The sequence below is a fragment of the Danio aesculapii genome, chromosome 2 (genome assembly GCF_903798145.1).
Source record: "Danio aesculapii chromosome 2, fDanAes4.1, whole genome shotgun sequence".
NCBI classification, from domain to species: Eukaryota; Metazoa; Chordata; class Actinopteri; order Cypriniformes; family Danionidae; genus Danio; species Danio aesculapii.
In genome coordinates, this window is record NC_079436.1 from 25,021,935 (window position 1) to 25,039,281 (window position 17,347).

Genomic DNA, 17,347 nt, shown 5'->3' on the forward strand with positions numbered 1-17,347 from the left:
AAGTAAGGAAGGTGTAAAAAGGCATGGAAATCCCAGACAGCAGCTGAATTCTCTCAGTAGTTATTCAGCAGCCCTGAATATTAGCTGCTTTTAGTACTAATCTACAAGGTGCGTGGGGCCCCGCAAACAGTAAACAGTCAAAATTGCTAACTGTAGTGATAAAATGCCTTCATTTATACTAATTGCCACTTTTAAACAACGTAAGCTAAAAGCATGACAAAAAGTAAAAAAAATTCTCAATGCTTCACAAATGCTTAAGTCCACTGAGAAAAACTGGACTTATAAAATATGCATGTCTTAATACAATACCTATCTGTCTATCTGTCTGTCCATGAATGTGTGTGTATGTATCTATGTATGTATTTGCATCTGTTTGTCCATGTATTTAGGCATATCTCTCTGTCCCTGTATATGCATGTATTCGAGTATATGTCTTTATATCGTTCTCTCTGGTTTCTAGGTTACGTTTTTCTGGTAATCGTTTACAGTGTCTCCGTTTATATATTCCCGCCCCACCGTGTGTGTGTGTGTGTGTGTGTGTGTGTGTGTGTGTGTGTGTGTGTGTGTGTATGTGTGTGAGGAACTGCCCTGTCCGCGCGCGCTGTGGCTCTGCTCATTCTGCACTGGCTGCTGTCAGCACGCAGAGTCTGAACGGCGACGCGTAACGCCGCTATTCCACAAAACCCCGTGTTGACACGCAAAACATGAAACTAGCGCTTTGGATATCAGTCTGCCCTAAAACCCCAGATGACAAGCCTTAACCCGCAGCGGAACGGTAGGTGTTTGTTGCTGTATCGAGTGTTTTTACTGCTCGCGATACTTACCCTGAGACATTTAAGTAGAAGTTACTCGTGGTTGTCAAATAAAATGTCTTCGTGACTCCGTGAGAGAGAAGGACTGAAGTTCAGATAGTCTCTGTTATCGAAGTTGGGCGTTGAGGAAAGTCACGGTGGCTTGTTGTTGAGATGATATCGCGCGGTGTTTTGAGTTTCATACATGCGCTGTGATTGTGGAGTGTGTTTTTAACCACGTCGGCTGTGTATGAACCTCGCGCGCGGTCAACTGACCACCGTACACGCCTGCCTTTGTTTGTGCATTAAATTACGTTTGTTTGCAGGTTCATGTTTGTACAATCTCACGTCTGTCAGATCCACTTGACTAATGTGTTAATAATTCACTAGAAACAACACAATATCTTGCATCTTTTAGAGTTTCAAGATCTAAAAGTGTAAAATGAAGGTGTTGCATTTGTGTTCCCCCCTCAAGCTACAAAAATTGAATACATCTTGTTTCATATTTAGCTGTTGGCTTGGTGGGTAAGCTTTTGTTTGGCTTTCAGAGAGTTCACTTGAATGCTTAGTTTGGCTGAGGTGCTGTTTAACTCATCCATGAGCAGTAGGAACTGGCAAGGCGCTTATGTCCTGTGCATCTTGGAAAGATCAGATCTCTGTCATGCTGTCTTTATAAATATCCCGGTGGGGTCTCTCTGCTGTGGGTGTAATTGGGCATCCCGCCTGCACTAAATGCATGCCTGTCCTGCTCGAGTGCAACCTTGGGCTGTGCTCTGTTCTTTGTCACTAGCCTGATAACTTGACAGATACTGAGACGGCTGGGCAGTCTCTGGATCGTTTCCTCTCTAATTAGCCCAAAATAGCTCTGGATCACAGCTATGTGCTCCCTTGCATTAATCACTTCCTAAGTGCCAGAATTGATCGTTCTGGGTCAATCACAGTCTGTTGTCCTAACACAATATTTCTCCTCCCTCTCAAAACACTTAGTTATTCAGCACCACAATGTGCAGAAAATACGCTTCCTAACTGGCATCCCCAGAGTGAAGTCGTTTGGCGCTTGGTTTGATTCCTCTCTACAAATCCAGCCACTCTAAGACCACGGCTGCACGGGTCTGGTTGGCTGCCAGCAAGCCACAGCGCAGTGCATTGGTGAGGTTTTGGTCAGCTGTGGTTCTCAGCTCATCCTATTGTATCCCATTGTACGCCTCTGCTCGCTATTGACCGAAGCTCATTAAACTCCACATGAAGGCCAGAGCTGAACCACTGACCCCTACAATGAGGCTTTTTTGGGCACCTCCTACAGTACGTGTGTGTGGTCTTGCACAGAAATATGCACTCAGGCACACCAGGCGGCTTGTATTGCATACAAGCAAATATCAGTCCCACTTTATGTTGCAACATAGGCTTATTCTGAAAACCTAGCCCTATATACATTTCCAGAGATCGCAAATTATGTTGCCAGAAGCATGTATGGCTGCATTTCGTCTTTAAAACGAACGCTACGGGGTTGTATGATGTTGTTCCTTTTCGCGCTTACCAGCTGACCCCTTACCTCTGTATAGACGGCTTTTCTGCGGTTACCAGTTTGCCCAGTTAGCTCGCCATGTATGTCGGCAAACTTGAGACGCAGAGAGCAGTTGACCACAACGACAGGGTTCGAGTCCATCAAAGAATGGTTCCAGAAAGCAGGTAGGACAAAAACAGAAGCCAAAAAATAAAATAAACAAGTAAATAAAAAAGTGAGAGTGTGGTAAAATCTGAAAATATGCTAAAAATCAGGCGAGGGCTATTCTTTTTCTGGATTACTTTTTAAAACTGTTAGTTGGGTTTAGGGAAGTGGGTGGGCGGGTCAATCAGTGCTTTTTAAAACACTATTGGTTGTGTTTGGGGAAGGATGAGGGTGGGTCAGTCAATCGGTCATTTAATCAGTCAGTTGACTGTCAGTCGACAGTGACCTCTGGTGGATTTACGCGAGAACAGCAGGTGCGAATGGTACTTGCATGGTACTTGGTACAGGTGCGAATGGTACTTGGTATTTGAGATCTGAAAAAAGCGTACACTCAAAGTGACCTCTGGTGGATTTGTGAAAACAAAAACTGTAAAAAAAAATCGTAGCTCTGTATTTGGCACTCTCCGGAAATGTATAAAGCGGTACATTTTCAGAATGAGCCTGGGTTGTTATATTAGGTGGCCTTAATAACAATGTAACTACTGCACACATAAAACATTCGATACAATGTACTTTCATCATTGTTTCAAGTGCTTAATGTGTCATCTAATATAAAGCGGGACCATACAGGTTGCAACTAAAATATAAGTGGAATAATTAGAGCCACTAAATGATTAAATAATGCACACACACAATTCTGTACAAATCTGATATATTTATTTGATGTAATGTCACTTGCTCAGCTTTATTCCTTTAAAGTGTGGTTTGAAGCCTTTAAAATAGACTTATTCTCAAGTCCTTTGCAGTGCATGCATTCAGAATTGCACTCACTCTCAAAGGGTTGCACATTGCACATAGCAATTTTCAAGGCATGCAATTATGTTGCTTGCATAGTCAATCTACTTCCTCTTGCTCTTGTTTTTAGTAAAGCAAAGCAAACCTTGTAATTTTTTAGAAACATTCATTGGGCTGTACAGACTATTTATGGGTTTACTAGTTGTATTTATGCACTTTGTCTGGCAACTCAAATTAGACAATGTTTTAAGTAGAGGGAGGTCTGGACTATGAAGGTCTTTTTGCATGTCAACAGCTTTGATCACTTGGAAGTAAACTGCCACTAAAGGACAGCTCTGTCATACTCTTGCATGCTGTAGATTTGAGTGGTTGTCCCATCATGTAGGATGGGAAATGACAGCTGGACCTAAGTGACTTTCATGGAGGCCACACCTGTGACCTCAGAACAAGCAGAGATCGCTGACCATCCCACAAACTTCTCAAACTTAGCAGCTTTTTTTCAGCAGATCTGTGGTTTGTTTGTTCTTACCACATAGCCATGGGACGATAACCGTTTTCAAGGTATACTGCGGTTTGGAAGTGTCAAGGTTTTAAAACTGCCCAAATTTTCTGCTATTCCATTTCTAAAGTACGTGTAAGATTTTTTATTTTTGTTTTGTTTTAGGTTTGTTTGTTTTTAGGACAGTATCTCTAGCAGAAAACATTTCCAAAGATGCCGTTTTAAATTGTAAAGAAATCTGTGTTTTTAAAACAAGAGCAGAAGTCAATGATTTATTTAAATTATTTAGCCAGACATGTTTACTGCTCCAGTATATTATTAATGTTTCTCAAAATAAAATATATTGTGTTCAATGGGGAAAAAGTTTTAGTCTTTTACCTAGACATTTAAAAAGAATATATTTTAGAGCAGTAATCACAATACCGTCATACCGTGAAATTGTGATATTTTTATCCAAGGTTAACATACTGTCAGAATCTTATACCGGCCCATGCGTATTACCACATACAGAGATTATCAAAAAATACAACAGGGGCAAACAAAATTGGATGTCTGTTTTTCAAAGTTTATGTAAGTGAAAGTTTGTAATTTTGGCTTTGCCAAACAATAGCGAGCAGCTATTTAGATAATAGATTAGATAATACTTATGCATTGTTTGAGTTATTTTTCCAGTGTTAACAGGTGACATGTTTTGCTCGTTCATTATGTTTTCCAAATGCTCTCATAAACCACCAAGTACCCGCTTCATTGTGAGCATGACATCTGTAATGACATGTTAGGATTACAATACAGCTTGTGTTTATAAACCAAAACGGCTTGGTAAGCACAGCAAGTTTGCTTCAATGAAAAACACCATGTCAGTGTTCGAACATTCTCTACGTTTCTCATCAACCCCTCATTGTATGTGCGTTATCTATACCATCTCCACAATGGACGTCCAGCTTTCTCAAGGCTCCAGCGTCTAGACTGCAGCTCTGCACAAGGAGTTTGGCCACAGGAGAATTGGTTGTGCCTAAATGAGCCTGGTTTCTCTCAAGGTTTTTTCCCTTCACTTTCGCAAATTGGTGAAGTTTGTTCCTCGCCACTGTCGCAACTTTCTTGCATGGTTCGGGACTTGTGGAGCTGCGCATCGATGGATTTGCTCTTCAGTGTTTGGACTCTCAGCAGTGAAACTTAACCCACACTGAACTGAACTAAATTGAACGTAAACTCTGAAAACTGGACTGACACAGTTCAATTTACTAGAACTTCTATGTTAAGCTGCTTTGACACAATCTACATTGTAAAAGCGCTACAGAAATAAACATGAATTGAACTGAATTATATCGATTAAAATGGATCACCTCTTGAAGCTTTACATCAACACTGGCCACAATCTGAAGTATTGAGAAAACCCTCAGGCAAGTAGTCAAGACTCTTCATTTGCTCCCTTCACCTGCTTACTTCAATTCAGCGAACAAGCAATTCTGTGCCACAGCCATTAGAGATTTTATTCAGAAATCCAGCATTCCTCCAGGGGACGACTTCCCAAGATGCCTCCTGATTCTGAATATAGTTCAATTTAGATGCAAAAAGCTCTAGCTGTGTGGGGCCCTACTCCTTTTGCTGTTATTTCCATACAGCACAGACAAAACACTGCTGTCTGTGCCCTGAATAAAACTAGCGGCTCGCGATTTGAGTGTGTGTGCGGCACAGACTTGCTTGCTATTTGAGATCTGAAGCTTGCAGAATAAGATGTGACAGCTTTCTGGTGATGCCTGGTGGAATTGTGGGGTTATGATCAAAATCTTTTGGAAACCATAACAACAGATCTGAGCAAAGCTTGAACGTTGTTGCAGTTTGTGTCGAGATCTGGCTATTCGTAGTGTGGAATGCAGGTAGAGCGTGGCAGACAGGGATTTGGGAATGAATTCCCAGTGTAGAGGGAGTGTTTCTCAGGGTCAAGGCCCTTTTTCCCACAGTTCTTTATAGACTTGTGTCTTTTCACAGATGCATGTGGCGCCATGCAGTAGAGAGAAAAATGCTGGTCAAGTTTGTGTACTGGTTGGTCAGAGGGCAGACTGTTTAGATTGGAGTTTTTCCATCATCGCAGCCTCTGCAAGGGAGGCTGAAAGGCCTGCTTGAGAAAGCACAGTTCTGTGCAATGATCAGTGAATCACATATAACATATTATGCTTGATAGTACCAGTTAGGAAACCATGATAGTAACTACACAATACAGAAGTAAACAAAAAAAGATTTCACACAAGTCCATGTAGTGTTTTTATTGGCGACCTACACTCTTGTAATTGCATTAGCCAAGTCTCAAGCTGTGTTACAACAATCTGATCTATTAATTATTTATGGCCCTTTTTATTTAGGATGTACTCACTTAAGATTTTTGGCACACAAACATTCCTCAGCTGCTTTTGCGGGAAGTGGAAACTCCCGCTCATAACTCAAATCGAGCCTTATCTATTCGATCAGATATGGTTTGGAAAGTTTCACTGCAAGCATCGAGAGATTGCACGGCAGGTGAGGGAAAAACTTCTCCCTGCAACTTATTTAAAACCCAGGCATTGCCATAGTAACTGCTTATCTGTTCTAACCCAGCAAACATCTATAAGTGGAGAGCGGTTTTCCTCTGATTCAGATGATCCTTTTGAGGCAATGCTGGATGCTCAAGAGGCGTGAGGAACCCGAAATGCGAAAGCATATGCCGCAGGTTTACATGCGGCTAATGAGGAGGTGAGCCTGTCATTCCGAGAGGAGGCTTTCATGGACTGTAACTGATATAATCTGAGCTGCTGAATGATGGACATTTATTTAGTGCTGCAGAATCGTATGACTAATGAATACTAGTTAGCTTGATTACTGTTATGTACAAATCAGTATGAGGCTAAGCTCCCCTCTCCTGGGAACCTTTTGGCTGGTTGAGTAAGTCTTTGACATATCTAATTATTTTAGCTCCACTGTTAAACCAAGGCATCATGGAGTCACCTGACATGAAGGCTGTGCCAATAGTAGGCTTCTCAAAACAGCTTTTGGCCAAATTTGAAGGTAAAATTGCTTGTAAAGGTGCTGCATGCTGTAAGTTTTTGACTCTTTTAAAGCGTAAAATACCATAATATGTTTGCAGATATTTAGGAAACATGCTAAGTCAACATTCTTGGTATTTAAAAAACAATGCTGAAGTCAGATATTCTGCTTTGAAAATGTGCGTTACGTGCCAGAACGTCTGTCCTAGTTTTGGTTCTTTTAACCTTCCCAATGCCACTTTAGCCAATTATATTTCAGATTTGGTGGAAAACTATTTCATTCATTCAGTCAGCAAGACTTTCAAAGTGTGCACCCACGACCAAAGTATGACCTCCGGTAAACAGTATCAACCTCCGAAATGAGATGCAGATTCAGAGTTCCACATGAGGTGGTTATTAATCAGCAAATAATATAAATATTATGAACATAAACATTAGGTGAGCAGGTGACATAGTAACCCTGTGCAACAACATGCTACGTGATGAGATTTGCAGTGAAAAAGCAATTTGGCTGTTTGCACAAGATGAAACATGACAGAAATTTAAATGCAGCCGTTGACAGAATAGAGCACTTACTGCACTTCAACAAAATGGTAAGGTTTATAATATAATTAATACATATTAAACCTCTTTAACATTATTAAATGTACATGCTGAGTCACTGATATGTGTTGGCTTGCACTGAGTCACAGTTCTAAAGTTCAATTTCAAGATCTGAGGTGAACTATCTACTACTGCTTTCAGGGGTATGGCAATAAATGTCATGTGAAATGGCATTTAAACTCAAATTATTAGCATTTAACACTGAATAAAGCACATGAGGTGTACCTATGGATGGGTACAGAAACTCTGTACTTTATCGGTATCGGTGCTACATTATAAAAAACTGAAATATAGATAAACTCTGACATTAACGGTTCTGCTATCGGTACTGGAGAATTATTGCTGAATAAACATTACTTATAGTAGCACAATTTAACTGACCAATCTTTTTTAATTTGCGATATTTGACATTCGTCCGCACAGTTGGCAATCTCACATGAGAACTTTCTGGCGAGCGCGTCAAGTATAAAAGCCCTCACAGTTCTCGGTTGTGCGGAGACTCGCGCTAAGCGCCCCCACAAAGCTTGCGACACAGACTCGTGCGCACACAGCTCGTAAGCTTGCGGAGTGAACCAAATGGGTTGTATTTTCCGAGTGGACAACGACAATGCCTGTTGCAACAAACGCAACAAGTTGTTTTCTTATATAAGCGGAAACGCGAGCAATCTGGCTAAGTGAAAGTATCTTTTAAAAGTGCATTATCTGCAATGAAAAGTAATGAAAAGTTTTTGACTGCCTAGCTACTAACGGTAACGTTACATCATCCTCATCATTATACCAGCATTCTGTCATCTAAATTAGTATAATATTTAAATAAACAGACATTTGGTTAATGAAAAGTTTTTTTTTAGCAGTAGCCTAAACAAATCTTAAACATTAAAAATGTTTTTACATCAGCTGTATTTAAAAATATAGCCTATGAATATAAAAAAAAACGACAAAAAGTACCGATAAGAGAACCGTTAAAGTACCGAACCAATAAGTGGTATCGATAAAAGTAGTAATACCGGTAAAACCTTAATGATACCCATACCTAGGTGTATCGGAGGTGATCATTGTCATAGTTCTGTTGTTTAGCTGCAAAAATAGAAGCTGTTTCTAAAATATATATTTCAGGCATTGCTTAGAACAAAAACTCTTTTTAACATGGACAATAGTCTTCTATCGCATGCCGTTGATTTTATTTAGAACAGTTTAAATCAGCCACAAATCAGCCTTTAGGCTTGACAGTTAGGCACACTCCTGTTGGTGTCATCAATCTGGCAAACTGCGCTTGCGTGGGTTTTGAACCAGGTGTAAAATACCTAGTTCAACCACTGGGTGTCAAACTTACATACTGCATCTTTAATGAAGAAGGCAATCCTAAAATGCTCTGGGGCAAGTCAAAAATAATAGCTTCATCCGAAATAACATACTTCCCTAAGAAGGAGGGAATGGGAACAGAGCTGTATGTCTGAATTGACAGCACTTATTTAAAAAGTACCCAGATGACCAACTACTTCTCCTGAGATTCTGAAGTGCACCACCGATGAACATTGTCTCTTATGAAGATATGGGAGACGATTTGTAGATAGCAGTAAAACAGTGCATCTAACGGTGGTAGGTAACATGACAAATGTAACATGACCATATTACATGCACACCATAGAGAACACACGTTTTGATGCAGACTAATTACAAAAGAACAAGTAAACTGAGAATATGCTGTCAAAATGTATGAGTGCCTGTTTGTTGTGGTGTCCAAAACCATAGCAGTATTGCTGAGTGCACTTATTAAATCCAATAATGCACTGAAATATCAAGTGCACGACCCACATCTCACCAGAATATGGTGTTGACAGCCCTTCTGGTGCACCTAAGGGCTTTTCACTTTTGAAATAGCTAACAGTGGATCATTCTAAACCCCAGTTAAACAGAATCCTGGGTTATCACATTTCAAACTGCTCATAATTTACCTGGGGTTAACAATTAATCCTGAGTATTAATGTGTTGACATTTCACACTGCACAATCCAAAATCCACAGTTACCATCTTGTTTGAATATTCACAGTGTCTGTGTTGTTAATTGGATAAACACCAAACACAACATGTTTTCACAAGACCTCCAGTATTGTGCATCCCTAAAACGAACACTGTGTCAAGATTCAGTTTATTATTATGGATGGAAAAATGAAATGATCTTATCCAGTTTATGTGTTTTCCACTACTATTTGGCATATTCTCCATCAAATTCTAAAATGACACACGGCAAGTGCTGTTTCTGTGTCTGTCTAAAGCATGTAAATATGAGGTACACAGTTGACTGTCAGTTGCCGTAACTAGCCATAATGTTCTAAACTGCATCGTTTCACACTGCACATGCTTGGCACTGCAAAAGTGAGTGGGGTTTTATAGCCCGGGGTGAAAAGCAGTGGGTAAAAAGCATGCTAGCATCATACTCTATTGTGCAGGGAAATATTTGTGTGGTGTACCTATAAAGAGCTCTAAATGAGTCAGGGCTGCACAATATATCGTTTCAGCATCAATATCGCAATGTGCTCTACTGCAATAGTCACATTGCAGAATATGCTGTTGAGTTATGATTAAAGTTGACTAGGAACCACAGTTCAGAACAAGGGATTGGGGGAGTCACTGCAGAGTTTAACCTTAGTAGAGTTAAATTTGATCATATTCATATGTATTTAAGGCAAGGTATGTAAGAGAGTTTGAAGCAGCGGTTCCCAACAGAGGGGTCCTGGCCAGCAAGGGGGCCTCAGCAAGCTCTGTGGGGGGTCGTGTCATATTTTAAACATTTTTTGCTAGTGGACAATTAGGAGAACGATCATGCTGCCTTAGTTCATTTCAGCCCCTGGGTGACGAAAAGAATTGACAATTTGTAATTCGTCCTCCACAAAAAAGACCGAATCTCACTGATTCGCTTTCAGCAGCTAATACTAATGACTAAAGCTTACTGGACCCAGGTGAGGAAGCTCCAAACATTTCGGGTCGCAGCGATAGCAATACTGGAAACACGAAATGCAAGAAATACCAAGATAGTTAACTGAACTATGTTTTTATTCCATTTTATAGAAGCAAGGAGTCCCTGACCGAGCTACAATGTATTCTCTGTGCCAAAGTTCTTGCTACCGAATGCATGAGGCCATACAAATTAATAAGACATTTGCAGACAACTCATCCCCAATACCACAACAAGCCCGGAGCAGTTTTTGCAAAACAATTGACATACTCCCAAAATGAGATGAGGGACATCATAGCTACTGACAAGAAACTTAAAAAAAATTGGCAACTAACTGGCAACTAATATAGGTTCAATTTTAAGGCCAAAAGCTTATGTTTTTCAGTAACAAATGGCCTCCTGATGTTTTGCTTTTATATTTTACGTTAGGCTTTTATTTGTGCATTAACATATCTAGATATAGTAATAAACATACCATTTGTTTGAAAACAACATTTTTTGTCATCCTTACTGCAAACTTATATAAGCAATAATATCATTAAATGTTACTTTACACGGGCCTTACAATATTTTCCAGGGGAAAAGGGGGTCTCAGGCAAAAAAGGTTGGGAATCACTGTTTAAAGCATTCAAGTACAAGAAATTGTACTCTTTGCATTTATTGAATTATTTATGAAATGAAGACTATATAGTTTTATTTTAAATTTGATTATTAAATTAAATACGATTAGAAATGTAATCCATACCTATTCCCTACCCCTGAACCCAAACATAACTGAATTATTCCCAAAATCAGAGGGGAATAATAGTTGAAAAATAATCATGTAGAAGTGCATAAACCTAATCGTAAGCCTAAACTTAACATAATAGGTAAACGTATGCCTTTTAATTCTGATTGGCTGATTGGAATGTTGTTCAAGGATCAACATGGATGTTAATTCAAGGACATGTCCTGCTTGGTGAAACCAGGTTGGCAATTAGGCGCCCATAAACTAGGCATGCGCCGATATCAGTATCGGGTATTAGGTCGATACTTGGTTAAAATACTCGTACTCGTATCGTACATGAAATACTGATACCATGCACCAATACCACTCAACAGTATTTCACTACGTGGATATGATTTGTTGTTCGACCTGACTTCAATGTCTTAATGTATTAATTAATGTATTATATATTAATAACTTTGTCCTTATAAACAATCCGTTTAAAATAAATTATTAACAAATCGATACTGAAGAATAAACCAAATATGCAATACGATGTGTGCGTATTTGTAGCAGTATGCCAAGATAATTAAAACATCTTAATATTTTAGAGAAAGTAGTCAAAGTTTGCATAACCAACTATTGATCTTATCCACCCACGACCCAACAATATAGTTAAAATTTTTGATTACCTTACCTATAATGAACTACCGTGAACTACCATTACAGGGTTTTATGTGTCCCCAATATGCAATGTCAAGAGAGTGACTCCATAAGGTAACATATACTGCACACACTTGATTATGTAATGTGTAAAGTCGTGGACATGTGTCAGCCCAAGGATAACTTATCCTTTTAATGTCCATGCTTAATTGGTAATCGATGAGGTCTATCGATATCAACAATGTGTGTATATTTTTGGCTTGGCATAGCCTTCTGTTAAATATTTTTGTATTCATCCTTGCTACAGGCAAAAAAAAAAAAAACCTCCTTTCAAATGAATTGCACTTTCATTGAAACTAAATCTAATTAATAATTAATAATTATTGATAATTCTATCAAACTTCTTCAGCTGCTTCAGAACGCAGCAGCACGAGTGGTCTTTGATGAACCCAAAAGAGCACATGTCACTCCGCTACTCACCCGTTTGCACTGGCTGCCAGTTGCTGCTCGCATCAAATTCAAAACTCTGATGTTTGCTTACAAAGTGACCTCTGGCTTTGCTCCTTCTTATCTGCTCTCACTTCTGCAGATTTATGTGCCCTCCAGAAACTTGCGTTCTGTGAATGAACGTCGCCTCGTGGTTCCATGCCCAAGAGGGAAGAAATCACTTTCCCGAACTCTCACATTCAATCTGCCCAGTTGGTGGAATGAACTCCCTAACTACATCAGAACAGCGGAGTCACTTGCTGTCTTCAAGAAACGACTAAAAACTCAACTATTTAGTCTCCACTTTCCCTCCTAATCTGTAACTGCCTCTCTGGCTATACCACTAACTGTACTCTCTCTCTCTCTCTCTCTCTCTCTCTCAAAAAAAAAAAAATAAATCTAATGCTTTGCTGCTTAGACTTTACACACCTGAAACTTGTCTATAGCACTTGTTCACTGCTACTCTTATAGTTGTGTAAATTGCTTCCTTGTCTTCATTTGTAAGTCGCTTTGGATAAAAGCGTCTGCTAAATGACTAAATGTAAATGTAAATGTAAATCTAAGAAGTATCGGAATTGGTACTCGGTATCTGCGAGTACACAAATTCAAATACTCACACTCATATCGGTTTGTAAAAAAGTGTCATCGCTTCATCTCTACCAGAAACCCTGCTTTTTAAGCTTTTTTTCTTTGCTCTATTGTTTTTATAAGTGTCATTTCAGAGGTTCTATCTTATCTCTGAAAAGAAATTGGTAGAATGCAGCTCACTATGTTTTAGAAAAAAACGTATCCAGCATGTTTGTACAGAAATCCCAAGCAGAATAGATGATTTTTGACATAATGGATGACATAATGGAATCAGCATGCGTCTTATCTCATCCCCTGTCATGGCATAGGTTTGCTCAACAGTCAGACAGAGGAGCTCACTTGCTCACATTAGATTATTGTGTTTTCTTAGTAGTTTCAGGGCTGAATTATTCCTCATTCTGAAATCAGATGTGGTGGGTGGCTGCTTCCATAAAGTCATGCCACTACGTTATATTTGGTGCAAATGACAAAACTATGTTTTGCAACTCAGAAAGTTGTATTCCTTTCAGTGGCTTCCACAGAAATTCACCCCTCAGCCTGGTTGTATTCTTAAACAATACCAAACTAGGGCTTGTGGCGTGTTTACAGGATTCCCAGTGACAGGTCTTTCTCATAAAGGCTACATTATGCACATTTCTGGAGCGGAGCCCATTGCCTGAGTTGCTTCACGCTCACAGCGGGACGTGTTTCCTCGGGGCAGCTCTGGTGTCACTGCACAGGCCTGTAGCGTGTGGAATGCAGCGGGATGAGTAAATGTCCGTGTGTCGAACGGCCAATCACTGTCCTGTGCTCTAACACTGCACTCTTTTGTGTGCTCCACTCGTGCGTGGAGGCAAAGACATTCTTCCAGTGCCAGGAGCGCTGCCAAGAGTTCCACAGGAAAATTATAAAGGAAGGAGGGCAAATCTGAGAGAGAACGAGAACAAAGCTGTTGTGTGGCTTTAGTTACATGCCTCTCTTATTGCTCTGCTTGAATGGCAGAAAACCTTGTAGTTTTTTATTTATAAGGTTGTGTTAAATGTTTTATGGAAGGCGTTGTCTCTAACAGTGGGAATCATTCTGCTCTGGCACAATCCTGTTGTGGGTAGGACCCTAAATTGGCGTTTTTGAACTTTACAACGACTATGAGAACTGATAGAGTGCCAGTAACTGCTTCTTTCTTTTTATATTATGGAAAGACCTGCACTGGGGGGAGTGAGCCCTGTGAACAGAGAGCATGTGGAATAGTAATACCAGAGGGTTGCCGCCCACTTCCTTGTTTATTTTCTTTCTAAGCATCATCAACACGGCATAACACAATGACCGGTGGATACTGAGCTATTTAGCACATGCAGGGGATCACAGGGTTAATAAAGTTAAAGGGACAGTTCACCCCAATATTAAATGTTGCTGTTAATTTATTCATTCTCAGGTCAGTGAAAATAAATGTTTTTTAAATGTACTGTAGTACACTAAAGGGCACCTATTTTACCCTTTTTTTTTCAAGATTTAAGATAAGCCTTTTGTGTCTCCAGAATGTGTCTGTAAAGTCTCAGCTCAAAACATCCATCAGATCATTTATTATACCTTTTAGAAGTTTGTTATTTACTGCTCTGAACACAATGTTGCCTTTCTATGCCTCAATCTCAATTAACTTTGCACTGTTTTTGCATGGCAAATGTGACAGGATACACATTAATATCCACTGCTTTATTGATGTCCGTTATGTTAATGTACAAAATAAACCTGATTTAATGACCACAAACCAGGATTGAAGCATTTTCTTTTATAATTGTACTGACATGCGGCTGTGGTGATAAAGACGGTAAAATCAATGTAATACATTACAGACATGTTTTAAAAACATGTTAGACTTGTAAAACTCATTCTTGATCATATCTGATGATGATTGATGATCACAGTGAGCTGAACAGATCTTTTAATCCTGGTTACTTTTCACACGTCCTGTCTTGTTGATATGATTATACGAGGACATGTTAATATGCGGCTGTCAATTAATTCGGTGGGTGGGGAAAACCGCAAGCCTACGTCACATTGCAGTGGGCCTCAAAATGGGAGGGATTTGGATCCTATTTTAACATCAGGAAAATAAAAAAGAGACAATGTTTTTATATCACCCAATATGACTGTGGACACACTATACCAACACACAGTTCTGTCCAAAAAGTTTACAAAATTGAAAGTTTGATCAAAGGTGCCCTTTAAAAAAGATTTTAAATTGAAACTGATTAAAAAGCTGATACATAAAATGCAAGGGAATGACTTCTGGCGCTTAGAAGCCAGAAAAACAAATGCAAGCAAACCCAATTCCAACTCCTGATGACATATTGAGGTCTTATGAAGCTAATTGGTCTGTTATGTACAATATTTTTCGGTTTAACTCACAGCCTCATACGTCTCATACTTCCTGTCTCATAATTAACAAATTGAGTTAATTATTTTCACAAACTAACTCAAGTCTGCACTGTTTGTTTACAACGTTTTTATATAGGTTGCAACAACCAGGATATGCACAAAAGCCATTTTTTGGTGAACAATACTCCATGCGCATCCGTCCTATTCATTGTAAACAAAACTGCTCATGTGTGAGTTTGTGTCCCTGTAAACGTCATATGCCACTAGAATAATATCTCACTTCTACTAAAATAACACCATGAGATTGCAGAGGATGACCTTTCTTTATCAGCTCGTTGACCACGGGACTTTTTTAATCATGTTTGGACTGGGAGGGAAAACAAAACTTGGTACCATTCCAGAGTCATTTGGGATTTGTTATTTTTCCTGTCCTTCCCCATATAATCTTATCGGCCCACCTGGAAAGCAGCAAAGACATGTGAAAATGTTGTTGTTTAGATCCTTCCAGCAGCTGTGGAATGAACAGAGTTTGTAACAGTCAACCCTACACATCATGTCAATGGGAAAGTGCTCTCCATCCAATCGTTTGCTCTTTCTCCGGCCTAATGGCTCTGTAGCTCTGTGGGGGGAGCAGAGATCATAAATCAGATCCGTCCCTGGGGGAAAGTGATAGGACAGAAAACAAGCATGAAAACTTTCATCACGTTCCATGAATGCAGGGCCGTGTCAGCTCGGCTGCTGATGTTTTTTTATGAACGCTACTCCTATCAGACACTGATAGGTCGGATAAAGTGATAGCTTCGGTTGTGGTTTATTGATTACTAGATAAGAGTGGATGTTAGCTCTCAGACTGAGCCTGTGTTGAGGTGGTTCGTGGGCGTCGAGATGGAGCTCAGGGTGGCTGTTATCTGCTGTCTTTGCAGGCTGGATCTTTCTATTGTACAACTAGTAATGACATCCCCGTAGACCATAGGAGAGCGACACAGACAGACGGGTAAAATGAGGTGAAACCACACAGCCTTTCAGAGTAGACTTCAAGTCATAGCATGCAAGAACAAGCGCTACAAATGGATACTAGAAAGATTCATCCTTGTCCAGTGTCTGGACATTTTGAGCATCAGTTATTTTTGCTGTCTTCAGTAGTTTGTTGCTCTTCATCCGTTTTCTCAGTTTGTTTTCAAACTTTGAAACAATGACCTGGTTCAGTGTTGACACCTTGAAGACAAATGAAGTGCTAAAATAGCTTATGTGCGAGCAGTGTATGCAGTACAGTGTACACTCTGTTAGTAAATTCAGGTGTGCATGTGCAGTAGTGCTGAAGCCTTGGTAGTTATCAACAATGATTATTCAAAACTTTAGAGGGAGGAGGCTGAACATTTTCTCTAATAAAGGCAGGAATTTCTGTCTGTCTGTTTCTCTGTTTGCATTAATACTATGTCAAGAACCGTTCATCCTATCTACTTATGCATGACTATTGTGTTGCTGTGGATTCAAGGGAGTGCAGTGTCATGTTTGGGTGCAATATGGACATGTGACATGTTCACAATTAATAAACTTTTTATAATCTACAGAACAGTGCAAGCTGAAAGCTGCATGCCCCACAATGGGAAGGACTTATATGCAAGCTAATGAAGGAATTTGGGTTTATCCACATTTTGAGGTTTAAGGGTAACTTCTGGTCTTATTTATGACGTAGTCAGCTTTTGAGAAAATTTGCTCTAATGGAGTTGAGTGGATGAAATGCAAAGGAACTGTTTGGCTGCAAATGCAAGTTTAGAGTAGTGTTTTGCTTTCAGCATGCAAGTGGTGCTCTTACACTGTAGAGTCACTGTAGGGCTGCAAGATATAATACAAATCTGACATTGTGAATTTGTGATATTTTGTTTTTCTGCGATGTACATTACACTATATACTTGGAAAGAGTCTTTGGTCACACTTTATTTTAAGGTTCAGTTCTTATTCTTAGCAAACCATTTTGACTTTTGCTTTAATAAACTAATTTGCTCCTTGTTAGTAGTTATTAGGGTAGTTTAGGTATTGTGTAGGATTATAGATGTAGAATAAGGTCAAACAGAACATGTGCTTTATAAGAACTAATAAGCAGCCAATATCTCAATAGCATGCATGCTAATAAGCAACTAGTTAATAGTGAGAATTGGTCCCTAAAGTGTTACTGGATGTATTAATTGTGATTGACTGTGATGACTCTGTAGGGGAGA

The 17,347-nt window shown here is 39.6% G+C and overlaps 1 protein-coding gene across 1 annotated transcript in view; it reads left to right on the forward strand.

The window, feature by feature from the left end:
- Window positions 1-611: 611 nt before the first annotated feature.
- ppp2r3a (protein phosphatase 2, regulatory subunit B'', alpha) overlaps window positions 612-17,347 on the forward strand; it is a 143,569-nt gene continuing 126,833 nt past the window's right edge. Inside the window, exon 1 of the mRNA XM_056475972.1 lies at window positions 612-775. The gene's annotated coding sequence lies outside the window, so the exon portion shown is untranslated. The remainder of the gene's footprint in view (window positions 776-17,347) is intronic.